This window comes from Vicugna pacos, unplaced genomic scaffold (genome assembly GCF_048564905.1).
Source record: "Vicugna pacos unplaced genomic scaffold, VicPac4 scaffold_19, whole genome shotgun sequence".
NCBI lineage: Eukaryota > Metazoa > Chordata > Mammalia > Artiodactyla > Camelidae > Vicugna > Vicugna pacos.
The window spans coordinates 67,219,946-67,239,943 of NW_027328740.1; the positions used below are offsets into that span (position 1 = coordinate 67,219,946).

General features: G+C 43.4%; 1 long non-coding RNA gene across 1 annotated transcript; it reads left to right on the forward strand.

The window, feature by feature from the left end:
• Window positions 1–187: 187 nt before the first annotated feature.
• LOC140693182 (uncharacterized) lies at window positions 188–18,654 on the forward strand. The gene is made up of 7 exons (XR_012068895.1): window positions 188–357; window positions 3,419–3,543; window positions 8,491–8,602; window positions 10,229–10,349; window positions 13,208–13,417; window positions 16,100–16,138; window positions 18,390–18,654. It is a non-coding gene; the product is annotated as an uncharacterized lncRNA (long non-coding RNA).
• Window positions 18,655–19,998: the final 1,344 nt, after the last annotated feature.

Consider the following 19,998-nt stretch of genomic DNA (forward strand, 5'->3'; position numbering starts at 1 on the left):
CTCCAGGAAGCCTTCAGATGCAGCAGGTGGCCAGAGGAGGAGCTGAACAGGCTCATGAAATGTGACATCCCCAACTTCATCAATACAGACCAGAACTCTTCCTTTAGGGAAGATGATCTCCTGATTTTGGAACCACCGATTGTTCTAGAAAATAGGCCATTTGCTCAGACCTCACACAAAGACTTGAATTGAGAAACGTGCTTTGTCAAGTGTATTTCTGAAGATGTGAAGTCTGTCTTTGTATAGCAGGAATTGCCCTTTCACAAAATTGTATGTGTTTGTGTCTGAGAGAGGGAAATGGAGACGGACAGAAAGACGGAGACAGAAGAGAGCCCCCTCAGAAGAGAGCTAGTTAAGGTGAGTTTTTGTGCCTTTAAAAAAAATTTGTGGTTTTTGGGGGAACAAAGTATTTACACTGTCTCATTCTCCTACTTGGAAACCTGGCCCCATCCTCAGTGTCAGTGGCCTTGAATGGGGTTGGCACGGTGCGTTTCATCTGGCGCTGTCACTACCACGCTCTGCCTTTAGCACGTTGCTTTGCCTGTCAGGGCTGCCACCCTTTTAACCTTAAGGCTAGGAGTGTGGGGTAGATGATCCATCTCAGCTCTGCTGTTTTGAAAATTCCTGATGGCAGCATAAACCAGGCCCTACCTCCTGTCTCTTGCTGGGGCACCCCTCAGGTCTGTGCCTTCTACTCAACCATTTACTGAGCCCAGTTTTATCAGGAGCCCAAGTGCTTACCGGGATGGAAGGAGACTTGTCTCTCGTGGTCACGGTGGACGACATTTCCATTGGTTCTGCTGAAACAGCTCTTCTGAGATCCCCCGGCCACCCTTGCTCAAACCTGAGGACAACACTGTCGTTTCTTTCCTAGGAGGAGGATCAATGCATGGTGCATTTTATGACAATCCTGTCCCCAGGAATGCACGGAAGTTTTTCAGCTGAGTGAGGGGAGGTGCCTCTGTGTCCCTGTGTCCCTGTATATCTGTCTGCTCACACTACCCTGCCACCGGCTACTGAGCAAGAAAAGTGCTATTCACCATGCTGTGTGTTTTGCAGATGTGTAGGTGATGGTCGTCTGGCTCGTGTGTGTGGGCTTGGAGCTGGGATGTTGAAGGGCTTATAAATACCTCATCAACATGTATTCAAGGTGGCCTGGTGCCACACAGACTTGATTCATGAAGGCAGCAAGCCTGAACACTGGTTTGGAAACAACTTGGTTATGATCAGTCACACTGCATGCATGACTAGCTGCTAATCTCTGGGTGGTTTTTTCATTTTAGATTTATTCACCCAGTGTCTTGCTTAAGTTGAAAAATACTTTTATTTCACCAGAATATTCTCTGATTCTTTGTTTTCACACATCCAGTTTTTTAATTCCTTTAAAAATTGTTCTGTGTTTATAATGCCTCCTGATTTCTATCATTTCTAGTTTCCCTGTGGCCTGAGTCATGCACCAGATTTTATGTAGGAACTGTTCCACCAAAAGGAATCCCCTCGCTATAATATCTTTTGAGGAAAATATTATTCTTTAAGACCCTAACACTAAATCGTAGAACAAAGCATGGAACATTTCTTGTAGTTAATACATGTTCATGCAAAAAGAAACTTGATATTTTCATTGAAGAATGTTGATTTTAATAACTTTTACTAATGTGAATATTATTATTCATAATTTAAGTAACCAAATAAAACCACAGTTATTTATTATTAAGATTAAAAACTATTTACATGGTCTCTCAATTAGAAGACTGAAGTGTATTTAAAAGATGGAAAAATACCCATGATGACACCATCTTTTTTATTAACTAAATATCAAGAACTGTGCAGGGTTAAGATTTGACCACCTGCAAGCTGCCAAGTTAGCATGAGATAGTTTGTGGATGCTGCCAGAAGACAGGACACTCCCCCAGGGTCAGAGTCAAAGGACTTCCTGCCAGCACAGCAGGCAGCCAGTGGTTCATGTTCATGTTGGTTCCTGAGTTCCTTTCCTATTGCTGTTGTAACAAAGGACCACAGACTCAGTGGTTTAAAGCAATACACATTCATCTTCTCACTGTTCTAGGGTGCAGAAGTGCAAAGTCAATGTCAGTGGGCTAAAACCAACGTGTGGCCAAGGCTACGTTCCACACCGAGGCTCTAGGGAGAGATTCGTCTTCCTACCTTTCCCAGCTTGCATAGGTGCTCATACTCCTTGGCCCAGGGCCCTGTGTCACTGTGACTTCTGCTGCCACTTCACATCTCTGTCTCTTACCAATCTGCCTCTCTCCTCTAAGGACCTCCGTGATGACGTTTGCTTTCCCACAGTGATCTGCCATCCCAAGTTCCTTGACAGTCACACCTGCAGAGTCCCTTTTGCCATGCACAGTGACATATTCCCAGGTTCTAGGGATCAGACCGTGGACATATTGGGGGCCATTATTCTACAAAGTTCTTCCCTTTGGCTCCACTGGTTCTTGTCCATCCCACATGCAAAATGCATCCACCTCATCCCAACACCCTCCAGAGTCTCATTTACTACACCATCAACTCAAAGTCCAACATGTAGTCTAAGTATTATCAGCTCAAAAGCCTAAATATTTTCATCCTCATCGCCTAAGTCAGGCATGAGTGAGACCCTGGGTGTGATCTTCTCCGCTCAAAATCCTGCAATGGCTTCTCATTTCACACAGTGAAGAAGCGAGAGTCCTTATGGTTACCTTACAGGTTTCCTCCCCCTCCCCTAGCTGAGCTCATCTCCGGTTTTCTCCCTGGCTCACTCTGCTCCAGCAACACTGGCCTCCCTGCTGGCCCTTGGGGACATCAGACTTGCACCCACAGGCCTGTTGCCCTGGTCGGTCTCTGTCAAACTCATATGCTGAAGTCCTAACCGCCAGGACTACAGAACATGACCCCATTTGGTAATAGGGTTGTTGCAGAGGTCATTGGTTAAGAAGAGGTCATTAGGGTGGGCCTTAATCCAGTATGACTTGTGCCCTGATAAAACGGGGCAATGTGGACACAGAGACACGTGTACATGGGAGATGACGTGATGAAATGTGGAGAGAAGACGGTCGTCTCCAAGCCAAGGAGAGAGGCCTGGACCAGCCTCTCCCTCCCAGCCCTCAGGAGGAACCAGCCCTGCTGACACCCTGCCTGCAGACTCCCCGCCCCCAGGGCTGTGAGACAGTGAGCCTCTGTAGTTCCCGTCACCCAGTGTGCGGTGCTGTGTTAGAGGAAGCTCAGCAACTAGCACCCCCTTCTCAAGGTCCTCAGTGAGGCCTGCTCTGGCCATCTCATTTTAAACTGGAAACTGCCTTCCCCTTGTCTCTGCCCCAGAAACCCCCTCTCCCTGATCATATTATTTCTATCACCTTCTAGAATACCATATATTTCACATGACTGTCACGACTGTAATTTATGTTCTGCTCCTCCTCAGTCCTATAGGGACAAGGATCCTTATTTGTTCACTGACGGACCTCAGGTGGCTTGACCAGTACCCGTGGCACAGCAGTCAATACAAATTGGCCGGATGGAAGGAGGGATCATTCCTTACATTCACAGGTGAGTGAACGAAGATTCCGGGGGATTGAGTGTTTTGCTCAGGCACAGAGCTGGTAAGTGTCAGGCCAAGGTGAGTTTCAGGTACCTTTGAACCTGAGGGGGGCTTGAGTGATTCCCTTTCCATTGATTAGTATTTCTCAGGTGTCTCTTTTTCTGGCTCTAACTTTTGACCTCTTTCTGTTATTCTTCTAAGCTTTCAACCAGTTTTAAGTTTTAATTCTGCTTTGTCTCAGGTAAACAAATGAAATCTGTAAATCTTTTAACTCATTATTTCATCTAAATACAGTGTGATTAGTGATGATGTTGTATTTCTGGCATCTTGTTTTGTGATATCTATTTGCTTTGCTCTGCTTTTCTCCTGCCGGTTATATCCCTTGCAGTCATGGTTAAGAGCATGGCGTGTAGAGGCAGCCTATCCGGGCTTGGTTCCCTCCCTTGCTAACCATGTAACCAGGATACGTAATCCCTTTGAGACTCACTTTCTTCATATACAAAAAGTGGTACTATCCACCTCAAAGACTGTGAGCATTAAGTGATAAAATGGATGGAGAACTTAGAATAGTGACCGGCCTATTTTGCATTCTTCATTTTGTCTTCTTTATTTTTATTCTCTTTTTAAACAATTACTTTAGAGATTACTGTTGAATTTTAATGAACACCCTAGATATTGAAGATTAAAATGTTACTTAACCCATACATTGAATTTTATATACCAAATGATATCTGTATTTTGTTTCCATAAGTTCTGTTTAGTTCTATAAAAAAATTGATCTGCTTTCTTTTACATGATGTCCTGATTGTTCATTATGTTACATAAGATTCATTTTATCTTTTAGTGATTCAGTCATACTTATTTTATGCTCTCTCTTAGATTGTTTCATAATTTTAGGCTCTGGAATATTAATCAGCCTGTGTTTTCCGGTGAGCTCTTTCTTCCCTGTGGCACTTATTTCCTTCTGTTTATAGTTGTGTGTCTGTGTGTGTGTAGAGTTGTGGGAGTTTCTCTATAGTGAGTACAATTTTTTTCCTATGATTGTCCCTTACATCCTGGTTTATAAAATTTCCCTAGAGAACAATTTTGTGTTGCTTATCCTAAGGCTCCAGGTGATATGATCAACCTTGAATTAAATTTTTCAGTTTGGGAATTCCGGAATCATAAGTGGAGTATCAATATGGATTCCACATTCATATAAAGCAGGGGCGTGGAGATTAGATTTTTTTAAGGGAGATTTTGTTTTTCCCTAGAGAACCGGCTGTTTCACCCCTTTCCTGCGTGCACAGGTGGAGAACTTTGAGTCTTCCTTTCAGTGAAGGGGCAAGTCGTCCAATACGTCTTATGCAGAGGTTTCTATAAAGGAAGACTCTTCTACATCTGGTATGGACCCTTTTTCCTAAATGGACATTGTATCCCTATATATGTGCAGATGAAAACCCCTTCCCTCCAGGGTGCTGTGGCATCAGCTCACAAGATTACCATTTTGGAGTTAAGTGTCCTCTCTTTATTGTCACCTGGGAACTTCTCTCTCCATAGTTATCTCTGTGTTACTTCTGTTGTTGTATTTTATCCGGCATTACTGAAAGTTTTACTTAAAAGGGATCCTAATTAGCTCTGTTTACCTGTTTCCAGAGCTGAAAGCTTCAGTTCTAGAGTATCTGTTTGATTTTTCTTAAAAATACATTCCAGTATATTTCTCTGGTGAAAGTCTTGACCCTGTTATCTGTTCTACCATCATTTCCTTATTTTCTTGATTATATTAAAAGTGTTTTATAGCCTTTATTGGTAACTCTGATGCCTACATCACCTGGGGGTTTGCATCCTTTGTCTAATATTACTTATTCTCATTTTATCCATCATATAGTCTTGACATGTTGCATGTGTAGAAATTCTTTATTACATGGCAGACATTGCAAATGAAAAATCCATATCTTATCTTCTGTAAGAGGTTTTCTACCTTCCCGTTAGGCAGACAGGGTGAGGGACTGATCATCTCACTCCAGTAAGGCCCTGAGTTGCGTCGACAAAAGTGCCTTTTTTCTTAAGACAGCTTTCAGGTATACTTGGCAAAATAATTTTCACACATTTAAAGTGTACAACTTAATGCGTTTTGACATAAGTATATCCCCAAGAAACCATGACCACATTCAAGAAAGTGAACATACCCATCACAGACAAAACTCTTCTCCTGCATTTTGTTGTCCCTGCCTCCCTCCCCGTCTATTCCCCTGGAAACCATTGATCTGCTTTCTATCACAGCATACTGGTTTGCATTTTCAAGATCGTTGTATGAATGGATTCATGCAGTATCTACTCTATGTTGTCTAACTTCTTTCATTCAGTGTAATTATTTTGAGAATCATCTGTGTTGCTGTATTAATAGCTTATTTTTCTCATAGCAGAGTATTGCTTAATGCTGAGTTTTTCTGAATAGTTTATTGTGAACAGTGTTTGGTTAGACCAAACACTGTTCTCCATTTTACTTCTTGATGGATGCGTGGGTTATTTCCAACTTGAGCTATTATAAATAATATTGCAGTGGATATTTGGTTACAATTCTTTTTATGGACATACACTCTTATTTTCTAAAGCATCAGATGAGAAATATCTGGGTTATATGGTAGATAGGTGTTTACCTTTTTAAAAGAAACTGTTAAACAGTTTTCCAAAATGGTTGTGCTATTGTAAATTCCTCGTGGTGTGTATCAGTTCTGGTTGCTCTACTTCCTTGCCAGCACTTTGTAAGGTCGGTCTTTCTAATCGTATACATTCTAGTATATATGTGAACTAGTATCTCACTGTGGTTTTTAAAAGCATTTCTATAATGACTAATGGCATCTTTAATCAGCATCTTTTCATATGCTTATTATCCATCTGTATATCTTTACTGAAGTGTGTTTTCTGGCCTCATTCATTCATTCAGGTGTTTGCATTATTATTGTGTTTTGAAATGTTTTTATTCTGGATCAGACACAAAGAGAGACCTTTACCAGATATATGATCTGCAAATAGCTTCTGTCTATGGCTTGTCTTTTCATTTGCTTAGCAGTGTTTAGAAGAGCTTTGAAGAGTCTTCATTTTTGTAAAGTTCACTCTATCAGTTACTTTTTAAAATAGATGATACTTTTGGTGTCATAGCAAAGAAATATTTGCCAAACCCAAGGCCATAAAGCTTAAGCCTATGCTTTTTCTCCTAGCTGTTTTATAGTTTTAGATTTCCTATTAAGATCTATGATCCACTTTGAGTTAATTTTTGTATATTTTGTGAGGTGTGGATCAAAGTTCATCTTTTTTTTTTGCGTATCACTGTCTAACAATTCCAGCACTACTTGTTGAAAAGATCCTTTTCTCCACTGCATCCTTTTTGAGAATCAATTGTGTATATAAGTATTGGTTTAGTTCTGAACTTTCTATTCTGTTCCATTATTCTATTTTCCTGTTTTACACCAACAGCATACTTTCTGATTACTGTAGCTTTATAAAAAAATTCTGAAAATTAGATAGTGTAAGTCTTCCAACTTTGTTTTTCTTGTTCAAAGTTGTTTTGGATATTTGGGATCCTTTGCATTTTTATATGAATTTTACAATCAGTTTCTAAATTCCTTACATCCTGTTCTACCAAATTTCCACCCATGTCTTTGGCCATCTCCAAAGCCGCATTTTCAGAAGAAGTCTCTCTAGATCCCAGGTGAAAGGAATTTCTCTTTCTTCTGTGCTCCATTCACATTTCATATTATTTGATTACATTTATTCATATTTGGCTGTATGTACTTGTCTGATCTTTCCAGCCGTATGGTAAACCTCTCAAAATTAGGAATCTTGACTTGGTTCCCTATATCTGCTGAGAAAACTAGTTCTATGCTTTGCAGCAGTGAGCCCTGCAGTAAGAGGTATCTGCAGCACACATCTAGCTCATTGCTTGCATATTGTCAAGAAATCCTGCAGATTTAGAATTGTTTATTGATTGTTGTCTCCAAGACGTCTCAGTCTTTTTTATTTCTATTGGTACTGCTGCAGTTTCAAAGAACAATGGCTAATTATTTTCCAAATATCAAAACATACTGTAATTGAGTTGTGATGTAAATTATGTGCTGCTGTGTCTTAAAAACCTGCTTAGTGTTCACAGGCTCCTTCACTCATGGAAATTTTGGGAGAATGACATATCCTTAGAGATAGCACTGCTGACTTTGGCGACCTGAGCAGCAGTATCTGAACTCACTCCTGCTGTTTTTCTAGTGTCCCATCTAGCCCTCCTCCAGCCCTCCATGGGGGGACATGCAGTTCTGCCCTTGAAAAGCCTGTTGCTTCTCAAGAAGACTTCCCTATGAAACATAATCATGTCCTTCTTGTGGGGACATTCAGTCCAGTGACCTGACAGCAGGGGAAAATGTTTAGTCTGCTCTTGGTAGAGCCTAAACTCTTCCATACGTATTAGAAGCAAATCCAATGAGGAAATTGTGTTGGCATCTAACAAATCAGCATAAATGTCTGATGAGGAAGATCAGCTTCCCCATCCCACTCAGGCGTCATGTTGATGTGACACTCACCTTGGCTAACATTTTCTCCTGTGTGCAACGTAAGTTTCAAGACATTATGAATGGCTTTTTGTTTTTCTTCCTTGGTCTTTCCACATTCACTATGTCTGGTGAGATTATATGAATCCTGCTTATTTTCAGCCCAGCAATTACCCTTTTTAAAGGATCACATGTTTAAAAGGCTAGTGGACAATTTGTTAGAAGATAGAATTCCTTAGATTTTGGTCCTGGAGTTGAATCTTGGTTAGGGGTGAATGAAAATTCCCATTAAAATTTTAAATTCAGTGTTACAAAGTTTTAAAAATAGTTAAATATTAGTCAATTTCATTAAACACTTTAGCAGTTATTTACTTTTAAGCCTGTTTCTGTTGCAATTTTGTAATGATTCCCTCTCTTTATTGATTCCCTCTTTATCAGAATCCTTGAGAGGCCCTTGTCATCACTGTCAGTATCATCATCATCATCATCATGGAACTGATTCCTCTGGACGATTCTAGGAAAATAAAGAGATCGGTGGAGTAATGTGTAGGTAAGTGTGTGCATATACAATAAGAACAGTTATCAGACATTAGATGCAAGATATCCACTTTATTTAGAGAAGAATGTGGTCATGAAATCCTGATGTAGTGAATGAAGGTAGCAGTGGGAACAGAATAGTCAGTGGAAAGGAGGAGGAAGTGAGTGAAGTGGGGAGCATAGATCCTTGGTTAGCCGATCATCAAATTGGTGAGAATGAGGGGAGTGTGTTGGCAGAATCATGTCCCTCCCCCGCCACAGGTTAGCCAACTGTGACATGTTTCTGTACATGGTAAAAGGGATGACAGATTATATTAGGAGAAAAATCTTAGAGGATTTCTGTCTTCTAAATTGTCTATTAGCCTTTTAAACCCATGATACATTATTAAAGATTAGTGGAGGGCCACAAATTAAAAGGATTCATATAATCTCACCACACATACTGAATGTAGAAAGACTAAGGAAGAAAAACAAAAAGTCATTCATAAGTTCCTTGAACCTTAAATTGCTCATGAGAGGAAATGTCACACAAGGTGAATGTCACAGCCACATACATAATGCCTGAAAGGGAGGGGAGAAGGGGATCCTGAGATGAGACAATAGGGTGAGTAGCCTGGATTGTCAGGTGGGCCCAATGTAATCACAGGGGTCCTTAAAATGGAGGACATAGCCCAGGTGAGTTTAAACTCAGAGGGAGGCGTAGCCATGGAGCAGTGTTCAGAAAGGCTGCTGGCCATGAAAATGGAGGAAGTCATGGGGCACAAGCTAAGGAAGTTGGGTGACCTCTGGAAGCTAGAAAAAAAACCAAAAACAAGGAAACATTCTCTTCTAGGTCCTCTAGAAGGAAGGAGCCCTGCTGTTAAGTTGAATTTAGCTCAATGAGAACTGTGTTGGATCTCTGACCTCCACAGCCATAAGGTGATAAATCTGTGCTGGTTTAAGTTGTTAAGCTTATGGAAATTTGTTACAGTGGTAATAGAAAAATAACATAGTGGGCGGTAGTGTAAGGGATTAAAGGTCTAGGGCCGGGGTGTGGAGAGGATTCTGACATTTATACTGAAAAACAACCAGGTGCAGTGGGAAGGTGTCTTAAGGAAGACCTACCTGGCAGGGCTGTTAAGACGACTGTTTGGAGTGAGGAGAGCATTGGATTAGAGGAATCAATTAAATCTCTACCAGAAAAATAAGGAATAAAATAACAGGGCTTCAGTGTTAGTGGATGCAGGAATGGAAATGTGCAGAGGGATATAAACATTACTTTGATATTAGCTACAGCTTTGATGACTGCATGTTGGGGAGAGTTAGCCGATGTGTGGGCTGAATGTTTGCATCCCCTCAAAATCCATATGTCAAAACCCCATCTCCCAGGGTGATGGTATGGGAGGCGGGGCCTTTGGGAGGTGATTACTAGGATAAAGTGAAGTCATGAGAGTAGAGCCCTCATGAATGGGATTAGTGCCGTTATAAAGGGTCCCAGATTGCTTGCTTCTCTCTGCTCTCTGGCCCATGAAGATAGAGGGAAGACAGCCATCTTCGAGCCTTGAAGGCTATTCTCTCCCAGATACATTGACCTCAGCCTCCAAAACTTAAGTAACATGCTGGTTGTTTAAGCCACCCGACACACGGTAATTTGTTACAGCATCCCAGACTGACGAAGACAGGGGAGAATGCCTCTGAGTTTGGCACTGATTGCCTGGAGAATGCTGAAACCCAGGGAAGTGGGCAGCACAGACGTTTACCCATTTAATCCTGGCAACGCGGTACGAGATAGAGTCTACATATTTCTCGCTATTTAAAAGGGAAGGAAAAAGAGGCACAAATAACAACAACAACAACAACAACAATAATTTTTCCAAGATTCACACAGAACCCCCTGGAGGCAGAGTGAGAATTTATACTCAGGCAGGCTGACCCCAGAGCCCCTGCTCATAACTACTAAGTCAGATCACCTTGCTTATGTGGATCAATTTTTTTCAAGTGTGATATGAGGGTACTGTATCCAGTAACTTATAATTTCAAAATACCTCACTGTAAGGGAATCATTAGTCGCAGGCTTTGCAAAAAACAGAAAGCTAGACATACAAAAATAACTCGTTAGGGCAAGATTACCAATAATGTTTTTAAATATTATACTTGCTGAACTTTTGCAATAAAATGTGTATTTATAATTCTCTCTGGCTACAGAATAACTTCATAATCCTGAATGTGCCTGGTGGCTCCCATGGTGGGCAGCACGGGCCTAGAGAATTTAAGTGACTTGTGCAGCCTCGCTCAGGAAGCTTGTGGTGGGATCAGAGCTATAGGCTGGGACTTTTCCTTCCTATCCAACAAGTCCCTTATGGAGGCTTAGAAGCTTCTCCTTTGGTGCTCAGCTGTCTATCCGTACATATGACATCTTGTCAGGTGTCCCAGCCTGCTCCTGAACATCAGCCAGAACCCACTTCTGCTCTTTTCTGGCCAGGTAATACATTCTAGCAACTTCCATTGACTTCTTGGCATCAGTTCTTACCTGGAAGGGTAGTGGCTAGAGATGTAAATGTGTCCACATGACAGGGTTTTCATACACATAGCAGGAGTTGTCAAGAGAAGAAAACGTCAGGAAGACGAATGGAAGCAGGTCATTTAAAATACCAAATGGGTACTTTCAATGTATGTTTGTCTTTCCAAGTCCATACTTGTTCTGCTTGTGCATTACAGGCCAGTAAATCGGGAGAGCAGGTTTTGCGGCAAGAAATAGCAACTTTAATTTGGAAAGCCAGATGAGAAGATGGAAGTCAAATGTCCTGGAAAACCATCTCCCAAAGTCAGAATTCAGGATCTTTTTATATTAAAAAGGGGAAGCAGGAATGCTTGGTTGTTGCAAACTTCGTTTATGAATTCTTTGTTGTTAGAATCTTTTGTTCTTGCAGCTCTTCACCTGGGTCAGATCCGTGTAAACCTCCAAAAAAAAAATGTTATTTCTATTTTGTAACTTGTTACCTTTATACGAATGGAAAAATGTTAATTTCCTTTAAAGTCAGAGCCTTGAGAATAGGGTCTCCTGTATATTTCAGGCTTTAGGCAACATTGTTTTACAAAAGGTGCAGAACGAACAAGACTAAACCTAGGAAAAAGGGCACAGGTTTAAAGTCAAACGAACAGATCTAATATGGAGTAAGATTTGTTCTTTCCTATTTCAGTAGTGCCATGGAGAAGGCACTTTAGGCAGCTTTTTGTAGGGTCCTGGAGGCTTTCTCTCTCAGCCTCTGGGCTCCTCTATGGTAAACCCTTCACAGCTGTCTGGCCTGCTGGAAAACCACTCCGACTGTTTTGCCCGGAAGATGTGTTCGGTTTATAACTCTTATCTACTCCTTGGAAAACAACTCAAGAAAAACTCAGTTGGTTTTCCACCAGCCCTTGGCAAGTTTGAGAGATAGCCTGTTATTATTTTATAAAATAAATTAAAAATAAAAATTAAAAAAAAATAAAAGAAGTCTTAAAAAAGCACTGGGCACATAGGAGAGAGTCAATAAATGTTTCCTGGCTTAAATTAACAGTGATGGCTCAGTGAATCCATCACTGCTGTATTTGCTGTGCTAGTTACTCCTTTGCTCCATTATAATTTTTTTAACTGAAAAAGAAATACATGCATATGGTTAAAAAAAATTCAAACAGAGCACAAAAATACACAAGTGAAAGAAGTTTTCCCTCATCCTCTGTTCTTTCAGCCGTCCCTGGAGATGCCACTGTTTACTATCTTTTTGTGCTTTTCCAGATATGCTTTGCATATTCCCACCTATGTATGTAAATTCCTTTAAACATTTACTTAATTTTAACTTATAGGGGTTTAAATCCTCAAGTGCCTTCTGCCCGGGTAATAGAAAAGAACAAATCTGACTCCATACTAGAACTTTTCCTTTGACTTTAACCCTGTACTCTGTCTCCTAGGCTTCATCTTGCTTGTGAAACAATGTTGCCTAGAGCCTGAAATATACAGGAGAGCCTATTCTGAAGGCTCTGACCTTTAAGGATATTTAACACTTTTTCATTCATAAAAAGATAACAAGTTGCAGAATAGAAAATAACGTTTGTTTTGCTGGAGGTTTACAGAGGTTTGACTCAGGCGGATAGCTGCAAGAACAAAGGATTTTAACAAAAAAGAATTCCTACACCAAGAATTTGCTACAACCAAGCACGTAGGAAAGGAGCCTGAATTCTGACTTGGGGTGATGGTTTTCCAGGACATTACTTTGCCATCAAGGTCTACAGAAACTTGGTATTCCATGCCCCAACACCTGGTCTCCCAACTTACTGGCCTGTCCTGCACTGAGGAGAATGAATTTGGACTCAGTAACACTCCTATCTACCCAGCAAGCTGGGCACTGGAAATGAGGACAGCTCTCCCACACCCAGGGACCTACTGTGAGCCCTTGATGGTTCCCCTAGGGTGGGGTGTGGTTTAATCAGGCGGGATGGGGACTATGTACCAACACTCAGGCAGTATGCTCCCTCTGGGGCTCTGATTTTATACCTCCCGCTCCCCGCCAGCTCAAAACCTGGGATAGTGGAGCTAAGGCAGAGATCTTGCCTGCCTGTTTCCCAGCGTGTAAAAGGGGAATATGTACTCTTCCCAAGGTAGTTATGAGCGACAACACCCTTGGGTGCTTGGTTCCCAGAGCAACAGGAAACACATCTCCGCGTGGGGGCAACGGACGTGATCCCATAGGGGTTCTGCAGAGGCCTCGACTGAAGGGCTGGACCAGGGAGATAAAATTTGAGCTGCGGGCCTTGAAGTGTTAGAGAAGGGTGCAGAGGCAGGACTGCTGCCTGTTTCGGGATGCCGCCGGAGGTAAAGCATATTCTCTCCATCTCTGCTACTCCCCTCCCCTCTCCAGATCCCTCCGTTCTCTCTGCACCTCCTGTCCATCTGTCTCCCTCCACTTTTCCCCTCCTCCCTTCCTCCTCCCATTTTCGTCCTCCCTCACTTCCCCAGCTTCTCTTGCAGAAACCAGAGGGTCGCTGGCACGACTGCACATTCGTAGTCGGTGCCAGCTGGACCGTGGGTTGGAAGCTCCAGCTCAGAGCCGGGGATCGGCCCCAAAGTCTTCTCAGTTCTGTCGCCCGTTAGGCCTTTGGCTTCTGCCCGGGGCCGGGAACTCCGGGTGTGGAAGTGCAAGGTAGGGGCTCCCGGGAAATGTTCAGGCTGCTGGGGGAGGGTGGTCCGCGTGTCACAGCCCGCGAGGGCGCGAGTCAGCGTGTGTTCAGCTGAATTGCTTGGGCTAGGCCCCTCTGCCCCAGCGCCTCGGTCACACCTGTCCAGGGCCAGGTGTGCACCTGCCGCCTCTCGCCCCAGCCGGGCTCCCCTCAGTCCGTGGCTGGCGTCCCCTTCCCCTCTCCCGCCTGCGAGAACTCTCCTCCCGGGCTAACTCTCCTCGGCCGCCGACCCGTCCCCACACCTGGGCGGGCTGTGTCCCGCGCGGGCGGGGTCTGCGGACCCGGACGGGGGCGGGCGGCTGGGGCTGGCCTCCGAGCGGGGCTGCCGCACGCGTCCCCCACCCAGCTCTCCCTGCCCCATGACCCCGGGGCTGCCCTCCTCTCCCTTTTCCGGCTCCCTGCGGACCAGGTCAGTGGCGTGGGCGCTGCTCCCCGGGCTGAGAGCCTCAGGTTGTAAATGCCAGCCTCTTCTGGTGGAGTTGGCAAAAGGGAGCGTCAGTGCTAAGGGAGCTTCCGTCTCCTCCCTCAGTGTTTCTGCCCTAGGTAATTTCCTTGAACAATTTCAGGTGTTATGATGGCGGTGCTTGATGATGTCACGTGTTTTTATAGTGCGAGGGATTATAGTGGTGAAAGCAGGGCTTGGTTCAGCTAAAAATGAGCTGAAGGCATGAGGCTGTGACATCCTCCAGGCTTCCCTCTCCCAGGGTGAAACGTGTGACCCTAGATTTTAGAAAGATAGTTACAGTCCCTAACTAGTCCAGCCCAGCTAGTGTGTGTTAACAGGAACAGCACCACCAGAGGCGTTGGAGTCCCAGGGACATTGCAGTCCTAAAGAACTCCTGGCACAGTTTGGTTTGTTTTGGCTTTTTGTTTTTCTTAAATTGTGCGGCAGACTAGTTGTATAGAGGGGAAAATAATTGTCAAGAAATATTGTTTTTCATATAACAGCTTTATTGTGATTTTGTTCACACACCATGAAGTCCATCCATTTAAATGGTACAATTCAGCAGCTTTTAGCATATTCACAGTGCTGCAACCATTATTATTCCAGAACGTTTTTCATCACTTCAGAAAGAACAGTGGAAATCAATGACCTATCCACCCTTCCCCAGTGGTGTTTCTAAAGAAGTTTCTTGGCTGTTCCTGACCATAAATTAACTCGTTACATTCCATGAAAAATCTGGTAGGAATTCTAATAAGAATTACATTGAATCTGTCTATAAAAACAGGAATAATTAATGTCATTATGGCATAAACTTCTTCTACTGATGAATATATCTGAGACCCTAAATTTTCATCTGTCCAGAGCCTGGCCCATGGGAAGTCCTCACAAATTGTTGGGCTTATGAATGATGAGATTCTATACATTCTTAGTTGCAACTGTAGCTTTTCACAGAAGAGAAAAGTAACCTCAGTGAAGCCAAGTGACACTCTGATGGTCAGAAAGGGTGACAGCCAGTGCTGGAGTGTTCCAGTGGACTTGGTGCTTGCCACCAGAATTCTCCACCACTTACAGCTAAGGGGATTACAGTGTTCTTTTATTTTTTTAATGACTTGGTTTTATTTTTCCAATTATTTTTTATTGAAGTGTAGTTAACTTACAATGTTAGTTTCAGGTGTACAGGAGAGATTCAGTTATAAACAGATGCATATGTATATACATAAGTTTTAGATTGTTTTTAGTACAACTCATTACAAGAACTTGAATATAGTTCCCTGTGCTATATAGCAGGTCCTTGTCATTTATTTTATATTTATTAATGTGTATCTGTTAATCCCCCCTTTCCTGCCTGCTAAACACAGTTTGTTTCTATGTCCATGAGCCCATTTCTAGCAGCACCGTTTTTCCTAGTTAATATATGCTGCTTGGCGGCTTTCAGTTTCAGTAATTCCATCTTATCTGTGGGCGTTTTACTTCTGGTGGGCCTGTATGTGGTTTTCACACATGGTAACAGAGATCTGTATTTGGGAGAACTCCAGGCCTCGTGTAGTCCCTGGTACAGAGCACCCACTGAGCTGATGCTTGAACTGGGAAAAAAACACAGTAAATGTTAGAATTTCCACTATGATTGAGACTTCAAAGTTTCTATAACCTCTCTAGCCCACCTTAATTTTGGCTGCACCCATACTGGGTAAATTGGTGGAACTCCATGTTATGGTGATGTAGAGACAGGGCCTTGTATGCTTCTTCTCTTTCCTTTTTCTAACACTCATTCTCCTGGGCCTCCCAGATCTTCCCACAGTGGTGCCCAGGGCTGGCTTGGTGCTGCACTCAGGCAATATTTGTTAATAAGGCCCTTTCCTCATCTCTTCTCAGCGTCCGTTTCCTTCTCTACACAATGAGACCGTAGACTAGGTAAGTGCTTTTCAGTTTCTTTTAAAGCCATGTTTCCTTTGAGAAACAGAAAATGCAAATCTCTCCTCCCATCCCAACTGTTTAGATTTTGATACGTCCTCCAAGGAGTGACAAAGTTCTTTGTGGAAAACTGATGTGATTGTGATTCCAGGTGGCACAGAAAAGACTCTTCAGAGATTTATTGCAGGGAAAGGGCAGGAAAGGGGCTGTATGTCACACTTTCTAGTGTGAGCAGTGGAGAAGGGGATTGGGTTTAAATACGGTGTCTGATGTGGCCTCTCTCTAATCTTGCACAATGTGATAAACTTCTCTCCCTCAGTTTCTTCATGTGTCAAGTTGGGGTGATAGTATTTTAGGGTTTTTGTGAAACATTATACACATAATCCATTTGTGTCTCTTTAGAAACAAGAGCTGGTAGGGCGTCAGTGATTTCTTTGAAAAAAAAAAAATCTTGTCCATAGCACTCTGTGTGTATTTTGAAGTTCCTGGAGGGTGAGTGTTGAAACTAAAGTCCATCATCGGACAGGTGGCCCTTGGTTCTCTGTGCCCCAGATTGCCCCCTCTTCCCCAGTCTGCTTCCTCTCAGTCCAGGATGAAGTTCCCTTGTAGATTTACACAGAGGTCTTGTGGAAATGGCTTTTCATTTTATTGTTTCACCAAGGAGGGCTGTCATCATGATCTCTGTGGTCAGGTTTTGGTGAACTGAAGGCTATGCAATTGGGGGTTTCTATTTAATAAAAAGAAAAATAAATTACAAATACAAACTTAGACCTAGGTTGGTGACAAGGGCTCTTGGAAGTGGGGACCACTAGATTTGTTAGCTTCAGTTGCAGTGGCCTCTGGCCACGAGGACCCATCCTCGTGCTCTGAATTTGGAGAGACCAGTGGGTTCAGTGGGAAATTTAACTGAGTGTATCTCATGGTCTAGGGATTGTTCTATTTGTGCTGTGTGTTCCTTATTTGAGACAGTGAGCTCATTTAACCTCAATATCCTCTTTAAAATATTAGACTTTTAATTTTGTGATGTAATGTAGATTCCCATGTTGTTGTAAGAGATAATATGGAGAGGGCCTATGAACTCTTTGCCCAGTTTTCCTTAAGGGTTCGATCTTGCAAAATTCGGGTACAATTCATTACTGACTCACTAACTCTTTGAAGTTTGTGTTATTGCCTTCATTTCTATTCACGATTAAACTGGGACTTAGAGAAGCACACAGGCCTGCCCAGGTCACCCACATGGTTAGTGCAGAGTCGGGTGAACTTGGGCTTGGGATTTCTAGGCAGTACCATTATGATGGTTTGTGGCAGGGAGCAGCATTCACTTTGCTTGTTTATTCATTCATTCAACAAACATTTATTGAGTAACCTCTGTGGGTCAGATGCTTTCATAGGGTTATCTGATTCCTCAGCAGTAATGAGAATCAGGTTAAGTTTTCTTTTTTTTAATCTGAGAAAATTAGATGTGAGAAGTTATAACCCCCACCAAAGGTAATATAGCTCATAAAGGAGCGATATTAAATTTCTACAGTCCCCCCTTTTTATGCAGGTAGTACCCTAGGCATTTTACATTTGCAAACTTGCGTAATCCAGATATATTCTTGTAAGGCAAGGATTTTTTTTTAATTGAAGTATAGTCAAGTTTACATTGTTGTGTCAATTGCAAGATGTTTTTTTGAAATTTGAATTAAAAATATTTTTTGAGGAGGGTAAGTATGATTGTTTATTTGTTTCATTTTTGAAAATGAGGTACTGGGGCTTGAACCCAGGACCTCGTACATGGTAAGCACGTGTTGTACCACTGAACTGTACCCTCCTCCCCAAGGCAAGTTTTCTTACCCATTATTCTGCAGCTTAGGAGTTCAAACAAATTGGAATTGAAATCCTGATGTTTAGATCCCACTGTGGTTCTTTTCTTTATATTCTGCTTAAAGGGGTTTGGAAAGCCGTTCCTTTGTTCATTTCTTTATTCAGCAGTTTTGAGCACTGACTTTGCATCAGGGTTTGGCTAGGTACTTGGAAACAGAAAACAAGAAATGACACTGCTGTGCAGGCGCAGCAAGCCTAGACCAAAAGCTGGGTAATGTGATCCGAGCTACAATAGCCATGTGCAGACAGTGAGGACAAACTGTACCCCCGGCTTTGCTAGGGCTTCCCTTGCCTTCTGGCTGGTACACACGAGGTCACCGCAACCCAGAGGGGCGCGCAGCCCACAGCAGAGTATGTATATCGATCTCCTCTCACCTCTCTGCAGGGACTGCAACATGAGCATCCCTGACTACGTGCTGTGCGCTGAGAACGACCAGATTCTCCCCGTGATGGTAAAAGCCGTTGGGATCAACTCAGAGGAGAATTTTTTTGCATCTATAAGCGAATCTCCTTGGTGAGCCAGATCAGACCGTGCGGCTCCCAGTGGGCACTCTGTATCCACTATAGGCACCACTATGCGCCCGAGAATGAGTGGAGAAACTTCCAGACACATTGCAAGGTCGTGGGCCTTGTCACCATTACCGACTGCCTCTCAGCCAAGGCCTTCGAGAAGCTCCACGTGCAGAGGAGCTGTATGACACCTCGTTAATGACTCTCAGCTCTTTGTGCTGTATGGGGAGGTGGCCGAGCAGACGCGCACCGACGTGGCCTTCAATCTACGAGGCCTACAGGCTGGTGGAGAAGAGGATCGAGGACTTCACTGAGTCACTCTTCATCATTCTGAAGTCCAAGTGGCTGGATAGGGCCCCCAACAAGTCTGGAGACAAGATCCCCCTCCTCTGCACCTTGTTGGAGAAGGAGGACTTCATGGGACTGGACACAGAGAGCAGGTAAGCCTACCTGTAGGACCGGCCGCCCTGGCTGTGTGCCGGATTGCTTCCCTACATCAAGGAAGGGATCAGCAAGGAAGAAGGCTGTCTTGTAGCCAAGGGTGGAGGAAGGCGCAGCCCGCCGATTTACAGACATTTCAAAGTGAATCCACCTTTGTTTCAGAGAGATCCTTTTGGGGTTAGTGTGGACACTTCCTCCCGCTTTTCAGCCAGGACCACTGGTGGGACCCCTGCAGTTTCTGTCCAATAGAGTAGCAACAGCCACTGATGCTAGGAGCGCTGAGGAGGAGGCTGGTCTGAGCTGACATGTGCTGTAGGTCAAATGCACATCAGACGCTGAGGCTTGTCTAGAAAAAGGAATGTATTCTATCTTGTTACTTTCTATATTGATTACATGTCAAAATAACAGTATTTTACATACAGTAGAATAAGTAAGATCTGTTCTTAAAATCAGTTTCTAATATTTGTTTTTTTGTTTGTTTGTTTAATTTTTAAATGTGGCAACTGGGAAGCTTTCTTTACATGGATCTCATCTCATTTCTGTTGGGCAGCCTGTCCTGGGACAGTCTCATCCCTTTGCTTATAGATGAGATGCTGAATCCCGAGACGCAGAACGAGGCGCTGTTTGAGCTGCAGCTGGAGCCAGTGTCTGCTGCCTCCCAGGCCCAGCACCTGCAAGGCTCAGGCCCTCTCTCCCTGCCCGACAGCCACCATGCCAGGTTAGGACATCAGAAACACCGCCAGGGACTTCCGAATGAGCTCCTTATGCAGGGAAAGTTGTGTCACTGAGTATGGGACAGAGCAGGGAAAGGTTCCTCCTCACTTTGCCCCTGTGATTAGGTCAAAGGCCTCACTTTGCCTCGGAAGTGCAGACGAGCTCTTCTGGGCAGCCTACCCCCTCACCCTCTGCTCTGTTTCCCATGTGTCTATCTTGCTGTCCCTCGGGCAGTAAAGGTTGAGATGCCTTTGCCGAGAGGTGGTTCCACTTTGCTGGGGAGAGTGAGGGAAGTTGTATCCCCCCGGCCTACGGCCTCGGGCTTTGAG